Raw genomic sequence first — 6,597 nt, 5'->3', positions numbered from 1 at the left:
GTCTATCTACCGTTGACATCTACGAATCTTGTACAAAAGTTTGTCGATAGTAAGGAGGTTAACACATGCAAAGATGAACACTACCACTGTACAAAATATTACCTAGTGTACCTAGCTTAGCCTGGATACCAGATTGTTTTCAGAGCCAACGCTATGTGGCTAGCTCTTCGCCTCTCAACATGCCCCATAAGAAAATTTTATCTCCGCCCTTCCAGGGTCTAAAAAATAACGCCCTCCCAGAGTTAAACCCTGGAAGGGGAGGGGCAGTCGTAAGACACCCTGTGGTCCTCGGGGGTATGTTGGCCCTAGAACCGAGGAGCTAGCCTGCGTAGGCCCTGGAAATAGTCTGGCATCCCGTCTTTACCTGGCTATATGACGGGCAACATACATTTTTTTTCATTTACATACAAGACACAGGACAATGTTAGGCTCACATTTAAAGCTGGATTTTCGGTACCATCGGGACATGACAGCTTTATACAACTAGCAGTGAATTACCCAATACATTTTACAGTTTTACATTTATGATTATCATACAGACACAGATTTCTCAGTAAGGCTATGTTGATTTGATTATATGGGTGACATCTGCACGCGCATCAATTTTCGTCCGTTTTCAAAACAAAAAGAATATACGTTTTCGGCCATACTGTAATCGTACAAAGCAGCTACAAAATAAAAATAAAATATATTTCGGAAAACAGATACAAATGTCGTAGAATGCCAAAGTCTATCCCAAAGTCAGAGAAGAACATGTGAAAGAACAAAAATGAGGAATCTATTATTCGGTATACCATACTCCGTGTGTTAAGTTTTGTTCATACTTCCTGACCACGTAAGTTTCATAATAAAGACAACTTTTTTTCCAAACCTTTTCATTCGCACGCTCGCGCCAGTTTTGGGGTCCCCGGAGGACGTCATCCATACGATCAAATCAACATGGCCTTAAGGCTAGAGAGAATATACAATCCAGTCTTATTTCACACATTTCACGAGTCCTGTCCTGTAGTGTAAATGATTATGAAGCTCTGGTACCTTGCAGCTGCGCATTCTCCCAGCTCAGTCCTCTGTTTGTGGCCAGGTTCCGTTGTACGCGAAATCAGCTTCCCTTGGCAGACAGTTCGAGCCGTAGGGCGTACCGAACCTCTCTACGTCTGCTTGGTGGGACTGTTTATCGTACGTGATGAGGACGCCGTTGGAAGACGCCATGGACGGGTCTTCGTCGAAGAAGTGGAACGGTCTGAGGAAGAGGGAGAGCTGGTTGCCTGCGGTGGCGGTGACCGGGGCGTCCTCGGTGTGCGGCACGTGGTGGGTCCCCATCGTCACCCAGGCAACCAGGTCCTGGTCTACGATGTTCTCGTCGTCGTCCAAGAACGTGTCAAAGTCTACCACGGGATCGTACGGGTCGTTCTGGTTGTAGAGGGACGAGCTGGCGGGTTCGGACTCCTTGCGACGCGTCACCGCCATCTGGTAGTCGGCCCAGGCGGCGCCTCGCATGGGGCCCCACTCACGCGGCACCAGCTCTTTGGTCGGCGCGTTGATCTGGATGCGGTAACCCTTCTTAATCCCGTAAGAGTTACTCTTTGCCTGGTTGTAAAAGTTGTAATATTTGGGATGATCAAAGTTGTAATGTAGAACGGCTTCCCGTTCGGTTGTTTTGGGGTTTCGTTGCGCCCTGGTGTGGATGTGGTACAGGTCTGGGTAAAGAGGATTTGTTATGTTTGCTCGTACGAAGTCTACGGTCTCGTACCGGTTTTCGACGCCGCCGACGTCCATGTCCACCTTAAGGTTGATGACGTGATGGTGGGCGTTACCGATGGCGTTTTGCCACATTTTGTAACCGTAAGGCGCCTCGTCCTGAGTAAAGAACGTACTCATAATGTACCCTGTTAGGCTAGTCTTCACTTCCAGGACGCCGTTTTGGTGGAAGATGAAGTCCAAGACGTAGTCGTAGTTAAACACGGTAGCTATGGTGCGCACGACTAGCACGTTGTCGACCATCCCGCCGTAGAACTGGTAACCGCCTTGGAAATCGGACTCATAGTGGCGACGTAGGGGGATGCCCGTGTTCAGTTCAAATATACAGACTGCGTTTTTGTACTCTCTGGGTCTAACCGAGTCTTTGTGATGGACGACGTCAAGGTAGGACGCAGTGGCGGGGCAGTCTACCCCGGGAACGAGCTCGAAATGACTCGAGCCCATGTTCCAGCCGGTGTCTAAGAAGAACGTGCTGAGCATGAGCGGATCGTGCCCGCTGTAGAACGCACCGATCTCCTGCAAACTCAGTTCGTACACGATGCGTTCTCCGTTCATTTTAATGTCCAGGAGCTGAGGACCATGCGTGGTGCTCAAACCCCAGTCGAAACTCCAGCCCATGTACTCGACGTGACGCCCACGCACCTTGTACCGCTTGCCGTCGGGCTCAAATTGCTCGGGTGCCCGTAGAGGCGTGTCCGGCTGTGGCGGCCCTCTGCGTCGAAAAGACGAGAACAGCGTGTTGTCGTCAATGGGCATGGGCAGCGTCACCTTCTGTACTGTTCCTTGGTTGTAGTCCGATACAAGGTCATTCACGGAATTAAATAACTGTCCGTTGTAGAAGACTCTTTCCGCTCGCCACTGACTTGTGTCCGCGCCCTCAGTGTTGACTTCGACCAAGAAGCCGACAGGATTCAAGGTCATCCCCTGGAGATTCCGCATAGCGTACCACCACGTCTTTCTATCCCCGCTACGAAACCCCCTGGGCGCCGTGTCTATGAACGTCAAGCACCGGTCCGTACAGTTGTGAAGCCAAAAATCGTAGCTTTCCTTCAACACTCCGTAAGCCGTCTCGGATACCTCCCGTAGCTTGTCACTTACAATACTATTTTCCTTGCTATCGGGGACACGGGAGTGGAAAGGTATGGGGAATTTCCTACCGCTTAGGGCGTAGACGGTGTGACTGGCTGGATTCGTAACAGGTCCAACGATGTATTCCTCTACCACGGGTGGCGTCCGTCCGCCGGCGTATACGGTGACTTTGGCAAGCCTCTCCGGTTCCGGTCTTCCTCTATCTAGAAACCCAAGCACGTCGTCTTTGGCAGGGAGATGCGTTTCAATAGCGTAGATGTAATTATCGCTGATCTGGGCGTGCTCCCAATGCGTTAGCTGAAGACTGTCCTGTGCCAACATGTAGTTTCGCACGCTGTCGATCTCCTGAACGCTCAGATCACTGAAGGGCCCGGGGCGTGTAGGGTCGACGGGGTCCACGACATATCCCGCCGCACAGGCCTGGCCATTGTCGTCGGCGTGCTGCGTACCGTTACACAAGACCACAATCAGCGCTACGGCTAGAGCGACACACACCAGCAACAGCACGAGAGTCGCCACCATCCACCGAAAGTTGGATTTTTCAAATTTCGTAGCCATGGCAGTTTTCTCGGAGGACTCGCCTGAAACCGGCATGTCGCAAACAGATGTCCGAGCTCGTATACGTCAGATGGCTTTTTTTGCCAGCAGCGTTGACTGACTTATCGGTAAACGGAACACGGCGGGAGTCAGCATGAAAAGACAGCCGCCGACAAGACGCTGGTATGGGCGCAGTGACCCCTGGTATCACCCGCAAAATTGAACTGCCGCCCCGCGAGTTTGTTCAGCTTCTGTGCTGCCGCCCCTTAACGATATTCACAGCGACCCTTGAACTTCTACATTTCAGTCTCAAGTGGGGGGTGAATAGCGGTAATAAATCTGAATAAGAATAAATGTCACGCTGGAGATATATCTTCCGCTAAATACCTTCTCTGAGGGTTTAGCTCTAACTGGAATACAGACATGGCAAATCAGGGCTCCAGAAAATCAGTTATCATCACTCCGTCAATAATGATATTGATCAGTAATCATTGATTAATACCGTCGACGTTACGGCACGGGTCTAATAATCATGCATGTCTTTCTACAATCGGCCTGATTCTGTGACCGCTCTTTTATCAATTCTAATTACCTTCATTTTCTGTATCTACATCTATATATAGCCGATATAACGGCCCTTCTGCGTAACACACCGGCTTCGCAGGCGCGCGGCTTAGCAGCAGCTGGTTTTGTCATACTGAACGACCTGTCACACCTAACCTTTGCACATTAAGCGTTGTTTCAAAGCTATATGGTGACGACACCTCTACTATACTTGGGGGCAACGAGTTCCACTCTACGATAGTCCAAGGGAAAAACGAGTTTGGGTCGTTTTCGTTAAGACAGGTATCAAATTAAATCGCATGCCACAAGACACATGTTGACATCATACCGATCCCTCCCCCAGTGAAGGACCAATGTACATGTAAACATCTTTGTTGATTTTACCCCACCGTAGCCGACACAATAATTGACAAGACACCGTCACATATATTACCTCGCGCTTACGTTGATAGGTTACGTTATCTTGTAAAAAATTCATTAAATTCATTTACACACGTTTTAAGAAATAGGTAGATCATAGATATAGATAAAGCATAGCATAGTTTTCTTATCATTTCCAAGGTATCTAACTTAAGCATTAAGCTCCAGTTGAGTAAGGTTATGTAATAGATGCATCATTAATGTATATACATGTACACAGGAAATGACGTAGATTTGATGTCCCAAAGCAACCAATTTGAAGGGTATTTCCGTCTGATCGCGTTCTCCAATAGTGTGTTTCTGATCCAATATTCTTCGAAGTCCTTTGGTCATATGGAACAAAATTGATATACAGGAACAGCTATGCATAGTTTGCCTTATCTTAAATGTAATCTAAAGAGGTCCTTGAAATATACACACACTTTGAAATACAAATACAGAGCTTTACACTTAATGCTTGATAGTTTGAAGAGATCTTTGAAGTGTATCCAAAATTGCCTTAATTTTTTTGTTCACTGATTGAATTAGTTCCAAATTATGAAACACGAAATAACCTTAAGAGACACTTTTAAAAGTCATTTCATGATTACACATTACATGGCATTCAGAGATGGCAGACACCACCTGCTGGGCACGCCCACTGCTGCGTGTTTACAGATAAAGGGCAGCAACACAGTCATACACAAACAAACAAATACATACACACGTATACACACATGCACACACACACACAGACACACACAGAGACACTCAAACAGACACACAGACACACACAGAGACGCACAAACAAATACTGACACACACCCACAGACACACACACACACCAAGAAAAACACACACATCGAGAAACACACACCCACCCACAAACATGCACACACACACTGAGTCATTAGCACACACACGGACACACAGACACATGCATCCCCCCCCCCCCCACACACACACGACGATACAATTATGGGATATACACATGGGACATGTTTATGGAAAGGCAGGTCCATGTATGTTGTTGCGTAAATACAAGTTATATATATATATATTGAGAACCTTACATTAACTCATATACTGGTCACATCTTCATTGTGCTGTGCAGATTTTGGGAAGTTCTAAACAATTCCAGAGCAGGCGGTTGCCATACATTCCCCTCTAGGTTAGCCTGGATGCCAGACCCCCAATCTCTAAAATGTCTATCATGTGACACGACAGATATCTTAAGAGACCAGGGGTCTGGCATGCCGTAGGCTACCTCTAAGTCTAAATCCTGTTACTTGAATGTGCCAACTCTAGTTGCAGCCACCTGTGGTGCATACCTCTACGTGTGCAGCCCCAGGACTAGTATATGTAAACTCACCACATCTGGGACCTTCAGTCAGACTCAATACTTATAGTATTAACAGCTGTTTCAATATTTGTCCTCCATTTGATAGGGGCGCACCAATTCAATTTCTCGGTTTCTCAATTTTTGCAGGCTGGTAAAATAAATCAAATAATTTTTTAAAAATGAGAGGAAAAAAAGACATCGTCTGGCCCAAATGGAGTCACTGAATGATTGTTAACATATGAAGATCTTTATAATGTTACTGTAAATGTTGAAACTGTCTCTGTGATTTTATCATCAGGGTTTTCGTGATGATGCCTTCAATGTGAATTCAAGACACTTCGACTTAACATTTCAATTTGCTGTAAATGCATTTAAGTTCGCATGGCTTTAATTTCGCAGTAGGGAGAAAAAGGAGTGTTTGCAGTGGTTTTGAGTTTGCCTTTGAAACAATAGTAGCGCTACAAGAACACCAGCGGAAAAAATGTTCGCAGTGGTTTTATGTTCCAGCAAATAGCTTACCACGAAAACCTAAAATCACCGCAAACATTTCTGCATTTTACAGTACTGCTAAAACTCCCTTTTCCCTCCTACCAGGGAATAACACGACCACGAAAGTAAATGCATTTACAGTAATCAGGAACTGTTGTCTTACTTCTGTACTTGTCAGAGAAAAACAAAAAGAGGCAGGGAGCCAAAATAACCACCCTTAGGCACAACATGCCAGCTTTGTTGGCACAGAAGGCAGTTGTACATTGAACAGCTTATCGCACTCAACATCGCACATATAACCTTTTTAAAAAGATTATCTGTGCAGTGTGATAAGCTAAAAGCCTTATCTAAAACTTCAAGTAGGTGATGATAACAGGTGTAATGTGCATAGAAGAGCTTAAATGCTGGCCTTTTCAAGT

At 46.3% G+C, this 6,597-nt stretch overlaps 1 pseudogene; it reads right to left on the bottom strand.

The window, feature by feature from the left end:
* Nucleotides 1-1,059: 1,059 nt before the first annotated feature.
* Nucleotides 1,060-3,441, bottom strand: LOC136434167 (diamine oxidase [copper-containing] pseudogene; annotated as a pseudogene).
* Nucleotides 3,442-6,597: the final 3,156 nt, after the last annotated feature.

Source organism: Branchiostoma lanceolatum, chromosome 4, assembly GCF_035083965.1.
Source record: "Branchiostoma lanceolatum isolate klBraLanc5 chromosome 4, klBraLanc5.hap2, whole genome shotgun sequence".
Taxonomy (NCBI): Eukaryota; Metazoa; Chordata; class Leptocardii; order Amphioxiformes; family Branchiostomatidae; genus Branchiostoma; species Branchiostoma lanceolatum.
Note: the sequence above shows the minus strand (reverse complement) of the source record. Positions and strands in the feature narration are given on the sequence as shown.